The sequence below is a fragment of the Typopeltis vanoorti genome, chromosome 22, assembly GCF_054136105.1.
Source record: "Typopeltis vanoorti isolate ZY-2024b chromosome 22, IOZ_Tvanoo_1.0, whole genome shotgun sequence".
Classification (NCBI taxonomy): Eukaryota; Metazoa; Arthropoda; class Arachnida; order Uropygi; family Thelyphonidae; genus Typopeltis; species Typopeltis vanoorti.
In genome coordinates, this window is record NC_143570.1 from 810,195 (window position 1) to 826,919 (window position 16,725).

Here is a 16,725-nt window from a genome sequence, read left to right on the forward strand (position 1 = left end):
TAGACTCCAATTTTTTTTTTAAAATATGTTTGCTACACAATGTTTACAAAATGCAAAAAATAATAGTTAGAAAATAATATCAGGGCATTGCTCATTCACTCAAATTATGAAGAGTATAATTTTCTAATAATGCACGCACGCGCACGCACACACACACACCACACACACACACACACTTAGCAATTCTTTGATTAATGCGCTCTTTAAAACGGGCATATTAATCAAAAACGCACTAATCAAATATAATAATCTATGGGAAAAAGTATAATTCGTTCCTCAAATTTCTTTTTTGACCCTTAATTTTTTTTTTATAAAAGAATTAGGGCATATCTTAGGGCCCAGTTAAAGGAAAATCATGAAGCTGAAAGACAATAAAACATATTCAGAATGTAAATTTATTATTCTACTTCTTAACTTCTTAACAAAGAATTGAGCTAACATAGTTTGACGGGCATTCTGTTTCTTTTTTTTCATACAACTGACAGTATGGCCCTATTGCCTCTTCTACTACTTCTGCAAATTTTATGCTTCTCTCTTCATCAGGGTCAGCCTCTAAGCATTGCTGCTTAAATACTTTGATTGTATGAAAAATATTTTCAAATAGTTTCTGTGAAATGTCTTTTGGCTGAATATCAGTGGTTAAATTTTCTTCATATTCTTCGGGATCTCCCCGCTGTGCATCTAAATTTAGCAGGTCAGAATCACTCAATTCCTTAGAATGAGATTTAATTAACTCTTGGGCATTATCATTGTCAATCTCATAAAAACCTAGTTCATGCCTGATGTTGGCAATTTCCTCAACAACATTATCAATTTCATTTGAAAAGCATCTAAAATCATTTGCACAATGTGGAAGAATGTGCTTCCAAATGGCTTGCATATTGCTAGCAGTAGTTTCATTAGACTTTGCAACTTTATAACCAGGCTGATCTGATCTGGCCAAAAAAAAAGTCTTGGAAGGCATTCACTTCCAAAAAAGGCCAGTTTCATCGACATTAATATTTGTTTGTCACAATAGTCCCCTTCTTCCACAATTTTCTTCAAAATCTCTGGATAATTTGCAGCCACCTCCTTATCTGCACTTGCAGCTTCGCCTGTGATTTGAACATTATATAGGCTATTTCTCTTTTTGAAACTGTTAGATCCTGAATGAAGGAATCTTGCAAAGAAATCATTCACTCAGGGTCTAACATGCTAAATTACACAAACAAAGAGAAATACCTGCACATCAGCTGAAATTAAAGTGAAATTTCTTCACATATGTATAAAATTGCATTTTATTTTATGTACCATATATTTTAATCTATTGTGATCATACCAAGATCGAATTAGAGATTGTCTTAAAAGAAGAATTTGTTAATATTATTTAAGCCTTACTTTAGCTGTATAGAATGATTGTGAGTCGCCAGATAGATATTAAGTAACAATTCATAGAGGGTATACAACTACACGTGTCCAGCATAACGCCTGAGGCACATTACGCTGGACAGTACATCGATGTGAATTCCATGAATACAAGAGTATAACAGCAAAGGGGAGAGCAAGGGATAAACCCCAAGGGGAGAAAAGATATAGGTCGTGTGCAAAGGGGACTCCGAAAAAGGGGGCACTCAAACGAAGAATATAAGGGAATGAGCGCAATATCGGCTCTCTCGTCTTATGGTTTTTCCTGGTTCCTGGTTCAGAAGTTAGCCGGTGGTTTGAGTAAGGGGGATGAAACGTCAATGCTACGATGTCAGACGGCGAGCTTTCCTGAGAATGTCGTAGGATTCCACGCAGAGCTGAAGGTGAAATTTTCCAGCCCTAGCAGAATCGAGCCCTCGCTGAATAGTCCCATCGAGAGGAATAGAGATGTTTCCTGAGATGCAAAGAATCGAGTCTGTGATCAGCAGTGATTATGAGGATAGAGTATCCCCCTACGCTGGCATAAGGACAGCCAATAGACAAGAGATAACCAGACGTACATGTGGTGCTGAAGGACGTCAGAAAAAAGTTCTGTAAAGTAGAATTACTCTATTTTGTATTTAGAATTCCTTAGAAGAGAGAAAATTACCTGTGAATGTAAATTATGAACATTATTATAAAGAACTCTGTGGACAGACTAATTAGAATGTTAGCCTCCTTTTGAGAATAAAAAGAATTGTTTGGAAGAGGTCTTTTGTGTTGTATGCGATTGATTTGCCATAACAAGATTAGGACTGTAGACTTATAGTAACTGAATAACATTAGAATGTTAGTTATATTATCTTATGAATAGCTTGCAGAAGGGAATTTTAGCTAAACTCCATATCCTTTCTATCTATCCCATTTATCAGTCGTACATGCTTTAAATTTACACTTTGATGTAAATTTAAAGTGTTTTGATCTTTTAACTCGAGTTTCCTTATTTAGTATTGAGATAAATTGAATGCCTGAATTCCTTTAGTGTATTTTGTTTTGATATTCCAATAAACATGATTTATTTGTCTATACCTGAGTTATGCCTGACTATGATTTTCCGAATTACCACTTATAAAAATAGAACCTCTTTTGGCGGGAAGGAATTAGAAAGTGTACATAATCATAGATTTAGGTCATGACTGCAGTCTGAATCTATACAGCCATATTAAAGTAAAATATAGTGCAAGAACGCCTCAGAATCTAGTATTGTCTCCCTGGGTAAGGATCTTTTCTGCTATAGGATACTGGCTGGTGCAGCATAATATAAATTTGCCAGTATCTGAAGAGGAAACAATCCTAGATGTAAGTATATTAGGTCCGATATCTGAAGTAAAATAGCGATTGAAAGATAGAAAGGGAAGATATGAAATAAGAAAAACAACAACATAACAAAACAATCAAACCACCCAGCACTAGCATGGAATTCTTCTTCTTTTCCATCACTGATAGCACTTTCTTTCAAGGTTGCAAAGAGACTTAATGCTTTTGATTTAATAAGGTCAGCTTAGCAGGATCCATTTTTGGTTACAATCTTCAATCCATGTAGAAAGAAGTCTCTCTCTAATTCAATCGTTATAATACTTTGATTTGAGTAGTCTGCATGCATGATGAACTTGAAGCAGCCTTACCTTTCTCTTTGTATTCAGCAGCTTTTCTTAAAATTGCTCTTATAGTTGATTCACCCATTTTGTGTTCTTGTCCTTTCTTTGTTCTGGACTCGCCTTGTTCATTTTTCTTTATTATTTCAAGTTTTTCTTCCAATGGGTTTACTTTTCGAATCTTTTTCACACATTCACTTTTTTGCTCATTAATTCTTTTACTCATTATTAAAGGCTGGGAAAGTATTTTTAAAATAAAAAAGTAAGGAAAGCAATTGCAAAGGAGGCACAAGATATGATCAGCAAAATGCTATTCAATTAGCAGATAACATAAATTTTGGCAGTAAATTTGGAACATAGTGTACATGGAAAATAACTTTGTAAAATGTTTTAAATCGGTAACTAAATTATTTCATCCTGGTGAGTGATTTTTTAAAATAGTTAGTCATAAAGATCAAAAATATCTTTTTTATCTTTACAGAATATAGTAGAAAGAAAATTTTTTAAATCTGTAATTTATTTTTAAGATGTATACAGACACACTAATAGAATTTTAGAGGCACATATTAATTGCATTTGGGTATAGAAAAAAAATAACGCACTAATCGGAGACACATTAATCGAGGGATTGCTGTATATGCGTGTGTGTCTATATATATTCATTTTAATATAAACTGACTAAAAATCTGTGAATTATAACAAATTGAGATTTATTTGAAAATGCAAGTTGGAATCGACTTTTTCAGGCGTTAAGAACATAGAACGCTATTAAAAGATACTGGAAAAAAAAAAAAAAACATTGAGACACTCTAAAGCTATATAATTATAAAGCTATATTCGACTGTAAATTACAGTTATTATGAACTTGAGCTATAATCCATGTTAAAGTTCTATTGTTGTACACTTGTGCGTGTGTGGAACCATGCGATCTCCAGTATCTGATAGTAGAGCTGAAAGAGTCAAGCAAATTATAGCTGAGATTATTGTTCATATGAAGAGGGTCCAAGGTGATTTCTTTTGAGTCGACAATGCAGTGTTCTACCTCATCGTGGCAAATGTGTAGGTTTGAAGTTGTTGTCCAGTTTACTTCATGTTGGCGGCTTTCGTTGTTCGTGCTTATTGAAAACAGGACATGGTCTGATAGGGCAGTAGCTCTGGTTCTCTTGTAAGCAATGTCTCTCTGGTGTTCCTCGAGACATAGGAGGATAGATTTCTCCGTTTAGCCATAGTAAGGTTTTCCGCACTCACATGTGACTTTGTATACACCTCGGAATTGTAGAAGGTTTTGTGAGATTGTTTGTAGTTGCTGAAACTTGATCTTATTTTTGGAAGAGTCGAGAAGCACGTTTGTATGTTAAATTTCTTTAAGATTCTACTCGGTTTTTTGGATAGTGTGCTGATATACGGCAAGGAGATATAACCTTTGGAGTCGTCCTGTGTCTCTACGTTGATGGTGGGATAATTGTTTGTTGATACTTTTTAAAGAGTAGCCATTGCTTTTAAAGGCCATTTAAGATGTAGTTCTCTTTTTAGTTCTTCTTCATCTGACAGCGCAGATCTTGCACGATTCGCAAAAGTTGATATAATACCCAACTTTTGTGCTGGGTGATGTGAGGACGCATGCAAATATCTGTCCGTGTGTGTTGGCTTTCTAAATATAGAGACTTTTATTGATTCAGGCGTCTTGGTGAGTTTAACATCTAGGAAATAGAGGGAACTATTTTCTTCAATCTCCATGGTCAATTTGATATCCTGATGGAGGTTATTTAAGTGGTTGAGAAACCTGTGAAGATTCTCAATACCATGTTCTCATATGAGGAATATATCATCCACATATCTAAGCCAAATTCTTGATTTTAAACTAAAAGAGGAGATTGCCTTTTGTTCAAGATCCTCGAGAAAAATGTTGGCTAATATAGGAGAGAGGGGGCCATAGCTGATCCTTTGACCTGTTTATAAAGTTTACCTTTGAATTCAAAATAGCCAGAGTTTACACAGTGAGATAGTAGAGAGAACATTTTTATTTGAAATCTTGTTCTTTAAAATATGGAAAACTTCTTGTGTCGGAATGTTGGTAAAGAGTGCTACCACGTCAAAGCTCACCATGATGTCAGAAGATTTGAGTTTTAAGTCCTTGATTTTAGAGACAAAATCTGTTGAGTTTTTAATATAAGAAGAAGATTTTCCCGCATAAGCTTTTAACGATGATGCCAGATATTTAGATAACCTGTAGGTGGGTGAGTCAATGCTGTCTACTATAGGTCTCAGTGGATAGTTTTCTTTATGTACCTTAGGGAGACAATATAGCCTTGGAATGAGTGGGTGTAAAGATGGAAAGCCATGTATTTCGTGGAATTTCTGTCGTTTTTTTGTAGGAGATTATTGATTCTATTGTGTGTATTTCTCTTGTTGGATCTCTCTCAATTTCCGAATAACTATCTGACTCTAACAATGTTAAGATTTTTTTTCAGTAGTCTATTTTATCTAGAACTACAGTTGCATTCCCCTTATCAGCTTTTAAGATGACGATGTCCTTGTTAATCCTTAGAGTTTTAATTGCAAGTCTCTCACCAGGGGATATATTATCAGAAGGAAGTTTTGCATTGTTGATTGCAAGAATTGCTTCTATGTGAAGTAAACTCGCATCTGCGGTAGGAAGTAGCGAAGCTGCTTTCTCCATCGTTAAAAGTAGTTCTTTAGGAATGCATTTTGGTGCCAATACAAAATTTAGACCTTTTTCGAGAATTTTCTCTTCGTCGGGACTTAGGACGTATGACGATTTGTTAATCACCAAATTTTTAAGTTTGTTATGACAATTATTTAGAGTACACCTTTCTTGTCTTGACTTGAGTAAGTTGAACTTTCTGATTAGCTTGTGTTTGTTTAAGTTTTGAGATCGTAATGCACAGTGTGTACTTAATTCTTTAATATAATTCCAAGAATCAAGGTCTAAGCAGGCTGCTAATTGGTTTTCTAATGATGTTTTTTCTGTGAAAAGCAAAGATAAATTGCGTTTTGTATCGTAAATCCTCTCCATTAAAAGATCTAGTTTAGCTTTAGTGTAAATTCGGTGCGCTATTACTGTAGTAATGATTTCTTTAAATTGTAGGAACTTCGGAATAATTGAGGAAAACTTACATCTTTTCAAGAAGATAAGTCAATGGACTTATCTTCTTGAAATCAATAATCCTGAATCAATAATTGGAATTAATATCAACAGACTTATCTTCTTGAAAAGATGCAAGTTTTCCTCAATTATTCTGAATTTCCTACAATTTAAAGAAATCATTACACGAAGTTAATAGAGTTATTGCTTGGAAGGAATTGTAGATCAAAGTATAGATAAGAGCTAAAAATTAAATTTGGTAGTATTGATTCATGACAGAAGTCACTTATATGAAATACAGTTGTTGTATTAAGTTCTGAAACTTAGGAAACTATTACCTTAACTGAGTGTATATTTTGTGAATGTGTATTGTATGAGTTTAATAAATGTACCTTTGTATTTTTTATCTAACTAGTTGCCTGATAATGAATCCAATGCACCACTCATTTAATTAGAACCTGAGCGGAATTAAATTGTATAGCGGAGACCATGACTGTAAACTAGAATTAGCATAGGAGACTTAGTTATTTTGAGATTAAGTAATTTAATAGAAAGATTACCCGTGTGTCTGTCTGATAGTTAACTCCTTGATTAAGAAGCTTTTCTAATATCTTGTTATTTTACATTCGTTAATTATTTAATGTAATATGTGAGACTCTTTAAATTCGTGCTCTGTGGCTGCCACTTAGATTGATCACGTGTGCGTGCTAGATTAACAAGAGGATTGCCTTTGGCTAGAGCCAATTCCTTTGTTATAAATATCTGGAGTTACCTTCTCGTTAGGTTCTGGAAAATTTATTTGTTATTGCAGTGCCATTCAGAACCCTTAGATTAGAAAACCTTCTTAATCAAGGCGTTAACTCTCAGAGAGACACACACACACACACAGTTAATCTTTCTATTAAATTACTTAATCTCAAAATAACTAAGTCTCCTATGCTAATACTGTGCGTAGTTGGTGTTTGTTAAGCATTTAAACCTTATATAAAATTAGCAACTCTCATCCGTTCACCTAATGACAAATGCACTCCTTCATCACATCCAGGTGTCTATGAAATCCCCTGTTCTTGCCATCAAGCCTACTATGGACAGACAGGAAGAAATGTGGACATCCGCCTCAGTGAACACAAAAAATATATCTGACACTTTCACTATGGTAAGTCGGGTCTGGCAGACCATGCTTCGGATACCCCTGCACACAGGATCAATTGGAAAGAAACAAAAGTAATGCACAGAAGCTTCTACAAGTCAGAGAGGTTATTCCTGGAATCAACAGAAGCCTTAAAACATACTCCAAACCTTAACAAGTATGGCTGTATAAATCTACCAAAGATTTGGGAGACAGTCATCCTAAGACCAAATTAATATTTATTACTTTTATTTTTTAATTTATACTTTTCAAACTTTTTAAGACTATCATTTGGACTACTATTTCAAAACTTTGAATTTTTTTTTATTATTATTATTTTTTTTAACCTAGATGGCGCCATATTAGGACTTTAGTCTTGTGTTGCACGCTGCAATCACTTTTACTAGCCCCACTGTTACACCGGATTGTGGTTGTCTTGCCTTTGTAACGAACTTTGTGTTGTGTGCTCTGAAGATGCTGGATATAATACCAGCGAAATATTAGCTTTTAAGTTAATAAATAGTTATTTTCTTAACCATCTGTGTTCTTATTATACCGTGAAACCTATTACAACATGTCTGACGAACATAAGCCTATCCACGCGGACTTGATATCATTTATTTCTTGAGACAGCAGTGGCATTTCAGTGGAGCATAAAGAGTAAGATCAATATAAAAGTCTTATTAGAGCGATTTTGACAAGGATGATGATGTGGAGGAGCATGAATGAGAAATCTGATATGGTTATCTGGTTGATTATGAAGAAGAAAGTCTAGAAAGGCAACTGAGTGATTTTCTTCTACCTCAAATGTGAATTTGATGCAATGGTAGATTCTGTTGATCTTTGTGATTAAATCTCAACGTTCTGTAAAGGAACCAGACCAAACTGCAAGAAATCACATACCTGTACCACAAGGAGTATTTAGCAAAGTTTATTTAGCATGTTTAAGTAACAGTTTGCCATAGAGATTAACACTCTCCGTAAAGCTCTGAAATAATATGAAGAAATGGTATATACACCGACATAACTAAATAAAAAATGACTAACTTGTTGTAGACTTCTGTGGAGAAGGTCATATTAGAACTAATTATTTCCAGTATTAAACCACACACAAAGACTTTGTTGAACTTCATCAGGAAATATCACGAATAAATTAAAAAACTAGATGGAAAGTAATAACAGTTAACATTTCTAGTGAAAAATATTTGACAACCTTTAAACAATGGAAAGCATACATTCACTATTAAGTTGGCTGCTAGTTCATGGGTTTACTACTGGTAGATGCAAGTGTATTGTAATAGATTAAGGAAGACCAGACTTGATGTAAAATCAACCCTTTTTTGGTTGTTTTTGTTACACTGTAGAGGATCCTTCATCATTTCAGCTAATTCTTTGAAAGCTCTTGAGTAAAAGCAGTAACAATGTGGAGCATTTCAGTTTGTTGCTATTCTATTAGATGTTTTGTATCTGTTGTATGTGCTGCCAGCTCTGATTTGTGCTTTCTTTCATTCTCAATGTCCTTAAAGTATTCCAATCAGTGTATCTCACCAGATCTGCCAGTTTCTCCTATGTAGTGTAGACTGCAACTGATCTTATAGCTGCCTGGTGTTTAAGTGGCAGGTGTGGAGATTTAGGGGAGATTTCAGATGATTGGGTAAAAAGCAACTTTTAGGGTTTTTTGGCAAAGCAACATTGCTAATTTATTGGAGATTGACTGTATATATGGGAGAATTACTGCTTCTTTATATTCATGGTTTATCTGTTCTTCTGTTTGTTTTGGAGGTTGAGATAGAATTTTTTTTACTAATGTTCTGTTGTAGCCATTTTTAGGAAAGATAGAATTAAGATACTGTAGCTCATGGTTTCTTTCATCTAAGTTGGTGGAAATTCAGTAGACTCTATCATGTAAGGAATGGATGATGCCCATTTTTTGTGTGGGTGGTGAAATAGGTCATTACAATTTTTGGATACAATAGTTCAGATATCAGAACAAAATGCACTTGACTTTTTAGTCTACAGGAAACCAACTAACACAGGATGTTATCTACATGCAACTTCTCATCACCACCCAGCACAAAAAAATGGACATTATCCGTTCCTTACATGATAGAGCCTATAAAATTTCCACCAACTTAGATAACAGAAAAAGGAACTACAATATCTTAATTCTGTGCTTTACAAAAATAGCTACAACTGAATATTATCAAAACAATTCTACCTGAACCTCCAAAACAAACAGAAAAATAGATAAACCAAGAATATAAAGAAGCAGTGATTCTCCCATATATACAATCAATCACTCATAAATTAGCAATATTGCTTTGCCTAAAAAGCCTAAAAGTTGCTTTCTACCCAATCGATGTTTGAAATCTCCTAAATCTCCACAACTGCCACTTAAAAATCTAGGTAGCTATAAGATCAGTTGCAGTTGTGGTCTACACTACATATGACAAACTGACAGATCTGGTGAGATATGCAGATTAGAACACTTTAAGGACATTGAGTACGAAAGAAAGCACAAATCAGAGCTGGCAGAACATACAACAGATACAAAACATCTAGTAAAATAGCAACAAGCTGAAATGTTCCGCATTGATTACTACTCTTGAGTAAAAGCAGTAATCAAGGTTGAGATAGAATTTTGTTACTAATGTTCTGTTGTAGCCATTTTCAGGAATGACAGAATTAAGATATAAGGGGGACCGGAAAGTAATCAATTATTTTTAATAGGTCATTTATAGTCAATTGTTTTTTCTTAAATAACACATAGATTTTTAAATTTGATTTTTATTTAAATATTAGCATTACTTTTCTATTTAAAAAATCTATTTTTTTTTTTAATTTTAGATTATTTTTTTTAATATGGCGGACTTTAAAGTTGAAGAGCAACATTTACATCATTGTATGCTGTTTTTGTTTCACCAAGGAAAGAATGCTATCATTTGCTCAACTTATGAAGAGGTATTGAAGGTTAACAAATGTCAGCGATGGTTTAGGAGATTTTCGGAAAAAAATTTTAATCTCTCTGATCGTCCTCGATCTGGATGACCTCTTACTCTAGATGACGATGCACTAAAGACTCTCGTTGAATCAGATCCAAAACAAACCATACAAGAATTAGCAGAGAAACTTAATTCATCATGGTCAACTGTCCAAGAGCACTTACATAAGAGTGGCAAGGTTCTTAAACAGGGTGTATGGGTACCGCATGAACTGTCAGAAAACAATAAAGCACAGAGACGGGCGATTTGCAATTCATTGTTGACCAGACAACAAAATGACCCCTTGTTGGAACGAGTCGTAACTGGCGATGAAAAATGGGTGCTGTATAAGAATAATAAATGCAAAAAACAGTGACTTTCTCCAAATCAAACTCCAATTCCAACACCTAAAGATGGACTTCATCCACAAAAGGTTCTGTTGCACATTTGGTGGGATATTCATGGAATTATTCATTACGAATTCATTACGAACAAGGTAAGACTATCACAGCAGCCATCTACTGTGAACAATTAGAGCGACTACATCAAGCATTGTTAATCAAACGTCCTGCACTTGTCAATTGAAAAGGGGTAATTTTGCAGCAAGATAATGCAAAACCACATTCTGCAAGAATGACTCAAGAAAAAATTAGGCAGTTAGGATGGAACTTCTACCACATCCTCTATATTTGCCAGATATTGCCCCTAGTGACTATCACTTATTCATGTCCTTAGAACACAGCATAAGAAATAAAACCTTCCGTTCACAAGATGATGTCCAAAGGAGTTTGATATCATTTTTTGCTTCCAAAGAAAAAACATTTTTCAAAAAAAGAATTCTAAACTTAGTAGATCGTTGGAATAAGGTTATAATTAATGATGGCAATTATAGAACTGAATAATGTTAATTTATTCTTTAATAAAATTTATATTAAAAATGTAGTTCAAAAAATTTATTACTTTCCGGTCCCCCTTATACTAGGTTTCTTTTATCTAAGTTGGTGGAAATTCAGTAGGCTCTATCATGTAACGAATGGATGATGCCCATTTTCTGTGTGGGTGGTGAAATGGGTCTTTACCGTTTTTGGATACAATAGCTGAGATATCAGAACAAAACACACTCATCTTCTTATTCTACAGGAAATCAACTTGTAACAACAAAAAAAAAAAAAAAACAAGGGTTGATTTTATATCAAGTCTGGTCTTTCATAATCCATCATGACACTCTTGCATCTATCAGTAGATACAGAAACTCATGAACAATCAGCCAGCATAACATCAAATGCACGCTTTCTATTGTTTGAATGTTTACAAAATACTTTTCACTAGACATGTTAACTGTTATTAGTTTGCCTCTAGTTATTTAAATTTATTCAAGCTATTTCCTGATGAATAAAGTTTTTCACAAAACTAGTTGAATTAAAACAGTTTCTATTTGACATCTTTGTATGTGGTTTAATACTGGAAATAATTAGTACAAATAATGACTAAGTATGCAGTTATTACTTACATGAGACTTCATGACTTATTTTTCACGGTATTAACAACACCACAAACACTTTTATCAAAAAGATGTTTTATTAATGCTTATATTTCGCTGATTTTCAACTCAGCATCATCAGAGCACAAAACACTTGTAAACGCGACAGTGAGTGAATGAAACAATATAATTGCAAAAAACAAAAGATCTAAAGTCCTATTTTTTTGGCACCCTCTAATGAAAAAAAAAAAAAAAAACAGCAGTTAACCAGGAGTTTTTCTTAGAATAATCATCTCCCAAATTTTTGGCAAATTAATGCAACCAAATATGTTAAGGTTGGGAGAATTCTTCAAAGCCATTGCTGACTCAAAAAATAATCTTTCAGATCTATAACGACTCCTAGATAGCACATTCGTTTTCCTCCATCTAATCCTGTGTGAAGGAGTGTCCAAAGCGTGGTCTGCCAGTCCTGACTTGCCATAATAATAGTAGCGAATGTATCTTTCATGTTCTTCTAGGCGGATGTTCACTGATCTTCCTGTTTGCCCATAATAGGCTAAGTCACAGTCACACGGAACTTCATACACTCCTGGGTGTGCTAAAGGGTGAAGTTTATCTTTAGGCGAGCAGATCAGAGTTGCCAGCTTGACATGAGGTTTGAAAGTGATGCGAAGGCCATATTTCAACAATACTTTGGCTATCTTTTCCGATGTACCTCTGATATAGGGAATAGAAATGGTCATGTTGTATTCATGTGTATTAGGGGAGGGCAGAGTAATGGGCCTATGTAGTATTTTATCTATTTTGTAGGGATTGTAGCCATTGGCTAAGAACGTATGGCGCAGGTACTGGAGTTCAGTGGTCAGAGCTGTATCATTAGAACAAATGGCTCTGGCTCTGTGTGTAAGTGTTTATAATACTTGCTATATCTAGTCGCACGTTATTGGCCATTGCTAGCGGAAGATCGTGGATACTCCATTCTACTTTCATCGTAATTTCTAGTTTAGGAATTTGCGGGCATGACGGAAAAGTAATGTCCTAGACTGAGAGCGTTCTTGGCTTCTTCAGTGAGTGTTTCCGACGATAGGTTTACGACCACGTGGTCTCGTCTAAGTTGCGGTCGAGACTTCGTATGTTGGCGCTGTTGTAGGAGTTCATATTTCTTTAGGTGTTTGCTTTTTACTTTTGTGAATTCTTTTTTTGTTGCAACTTCGGAGATGTGCCTATAGGACCACGTATCCCCAATCTTCCGCCAACAATGGCCAATAATGTGCGACTAGATATAGCAAGTATTATAAACAACGCTAAGCCTCCAAAAAGCAATATGCCACGTGAGCAAATAACTGCCCTAAAAAGTTATATAATAATAAAAATATTATTATCACAAAAGCCGATAAAGGAAATCCAACAGTTATCATGAATAAAGAAGAGTATAACAGAAAAATGCAAGATCTCATATGTGACAGTTCCACATATCAAATTATACATCGCGACCCTACGATGTCTCAAAAGTAAAAAGTCCGAAAATTACTGAAAAAGTGACATCATGGCCCAAAGAAATCATCAGGAAAATAAAACCAATTCATGTTAAACCACCCCGTATTTATGAATTACCAAAAATTCACAAAACTAATATTCCCCTATGCCCCATAGTTGATAGCATAGATAGTCCCACATATAAACTGGCCCGGCATTTGGCCAAGTCGCTTGCCCCCCCCCCCCCCCTTACTGGCAACTCCTCTACTTTTGTAAAAAATTCAATCCATTTCAAAACACTGGTTAAAAATCTAATCCTAAAAGATTCAGACATAATGGTTAGTTTTGATGTCACCTCCTTATTTACCAATGTACCACTTATAGACACTCTTGATTTAATCAAGTCTAAATTTCCCCCAGATATTTATGAATTATTTCAATTTACCATGAATGCAGGTTACTTTACATGGGGGGGGGGGAATTCTACAAACAGATTAATGATACTGCTATGGGTTCGCCCCCTCTCTCCCCCGTTAGCAAATTTTGACATGGAACACTTTGAAAACAAAGTACTTACCACAGCTACATACAAGCCACAAGTGTAGTTACGTTATGTAGATGATGTGTTTGCCATCTGGCCCCATGGACAAGACACTTTGGATGCTTTTGTCACCTACCTAAATAGCCAACACCCCAAAATTCACTTCACAGTAGAAAAAGAATCAAATAACTGTTTACCATTTCTTGACACATTAGTCACCCATCTTTCAGATGCATCACTATCTTTTTATATTTACAGAAAGCTTACACACACACACACACACACACACACACACACACACACACACACACACACACACACACACACACAGGAAGATACCTACATAAACAATCATATCATCATCCAGTCCAACAGTACGGCATTTTAAAAACACTTACACACAGAGCCAAAGCCATTTGTTCTAACAATACAGCTCTGACCACTGAACTCCAATATCTGCACCATACGTTCTTAGCCAATGGCTACAATCCCTACAAAATAGATAAAATACTACATAGGCCCATTACTCTACCCTCCCCTAATACACAAGAATACAACATAACCATTTCTATTCCCTATGTCAAAGATACATCGGAAAAGATAGCCAAAGTATTGTTGAGACATGGCCTTCGTACCACTTTCAAATCTCATGTCAAGCTGGCAACTCTGATCCGCTCGCCTAAAGATAAACTTCACCCTTTAGCACACCCAGGAGTGTATGAAGTTCCGTGTGACTGTGACTTAGCCTATTATGGGCAAACAGGAAGATCAGTGAACATCCGCCTGGAAGAACATGAGAGATACATTCGCTACTATTACTATGGCAAGTCGGGACTGGCAGACCACGCTTTGGACACTCCTTCACACAGGATTAGATGGAGGAAAACGAATGTGCTATTTAGGAGTCGTTATAGATCTGAAAGATTATTTTTTGAGTCAGCAATGGCTTTGAAGAATTCTCCCAACCTTAACAAATTTGGTTGCATTAATTTGCCAAAAACTCCTGGTTAACTGCTGTTTTTTTTTTTTTTTTCGTTGGAGGGTGCCAAAAAAATAGGACTTTAGATCTTTTGTCTTTTGCAATTATATTAGTTCACTCACTCACTGTCGCATTTACAAGTGTGTTGTGCTCTGATGATGCTGAGTTGAAAATCAGCGAAATATAAGCGTTAATAAAACATCTTTGTTGATAAAAGTGTTTGTGGTGTTGTTAATACCGTGAAAAATAAGTCACGAATAACCATCAACACCTAAGCTTATCTGCTAGATTACATGAGACTTTATTTAACATAGAATTTTTGTCCTAAAATGTACATCATCATCATCAGTATGACTTTCAAATTAAACAAATAGAAGAGAAAACTAGAATAATAAATTCATCAATCACATACCAATTCGTCATATGTGACATATTTATGTGTATATTATTAAACAGTAATACTATATTATTATTAGTAATAGTATTGCATGGCCATCTTCATGAAGTGAAAGACTCATTATGAGAGACTCAAACTATCCATACAATATCTATCATGAATAGATATTGTATGGATAGTTTCATGAATCCATTAACAAAACACTCACATTTGATTCTGGCAACACATTCCATTTATTCACCACTCCCCAAGCAAAAAAATCTAGTCTTCACATGCTTGTTAACCATCCTCTTAATCAATTTCGAGAGATGACCCCCCCCCCCACCCCTAGTCAAGTGCTGAAATATTTCCTCTGCATTGATCTTATAAAAGCCCTTTAAGTAACATAAATGCTTTTATCATATCTCCTCTTTTTTGTCTATCAACCAACTTTTCAACCCACAAACTCTCAATCTATCTATCTTCATAGGGAACATTCCACAGCACTCACCTCTGGATCCTCTCCACTACTTCGTCATCACTAAGAAACCCAGGTGACTAAACATGAGCACAGTAATCCAGAAGTTGTCGTGTTATCAAGGTCTTATAAAGAGGAATAATAGCTCCCTTATCTCTGCTTGTTAGTGTTATTCAATAACCAAGTAATCCTATGAGCTACCTTGGCTACCTATAACATACAATGACACTAGCATATAAAAATAATAATTACTATTATTTAGCAGCATAAAATACATCTAGTTACTCACAAAGTAAATAAATGAGTGGCCAATATGCAGATGCAAAATCATATGCAGTAAGTCTGTGAATAGTGGAGGATATGATGTCACCCTTGTTGCTGTGAATCGTCACCCACGCATATTATACTGCTATTAAACATTATACTGTTGTATATTTTGCCACATCTTTCATATCATGCATGTTTCAGAAGCATTTTTATTTATGATTATATTTTCTGAACAAAAATGACATTTAAGTGAGTTTAAAAAAATCACTATGACAGATATTTTGATCCATTCATGCACCTACTGGGAAATTGCTGGTGGCCTGTTCAGTCAGTCAGTCTGTCCCAAGCGAAGACTTCAACAGCAGAGTAGGAAATGAATCACAAACCTACATGTTAAAGAAATTTGGAGAAAAAAGGCAGAGCTAATAATAATGTTAGAGTATCCATACAATTTCCATCTGGGGTATGGAACTAACACTATTAATGATATTAAGTTTCTTATTCGGCTTTAAAATAATGAGGGATTTATTATCCCCTTATCTTAATTTATGCTGCCGGAAAAATAGCCTCTTGGCTCTTTATCGCAGTAATAATAATATATGGGTACACCGGTCTGGCAATTCGTTAGTAGGGGGTATATGTAAGTTCAGTTCACTTAAACCTTGGTATTCCAGGTCTATCTACTCACTGATGAGACCTCAATAAAGGTTGAAACCGGTCTGGGTAGTGACCTCTCCTCATAATGTAAAACAGTAATATATCTCCTAGGAGCTGTGTTTTACATTATGAGAAAATATTAAGGATAGTGATGAAGCTTGCTCCATCTTTGCAATGAGTTGCCCTAGTGTTGTACTACCCAGGTGATGACTTATGC

The 16,725-nt window shown here is 35.0% G+C and overlaps 1 protein-coding gene across 4 annotated transcripts in view; it reads right to left on the minus strand.

Annotated features, from left to right (window-relative positions):
• Window positions 1-16,725, minus strand: part of LOC150094096 (HEAT repeat-containing protein 6) — a 446,924-nt gene that overhangs the window by 263,550 nt on the left and 166,649 nt on the right. The window lies entirely within an intron of this gene.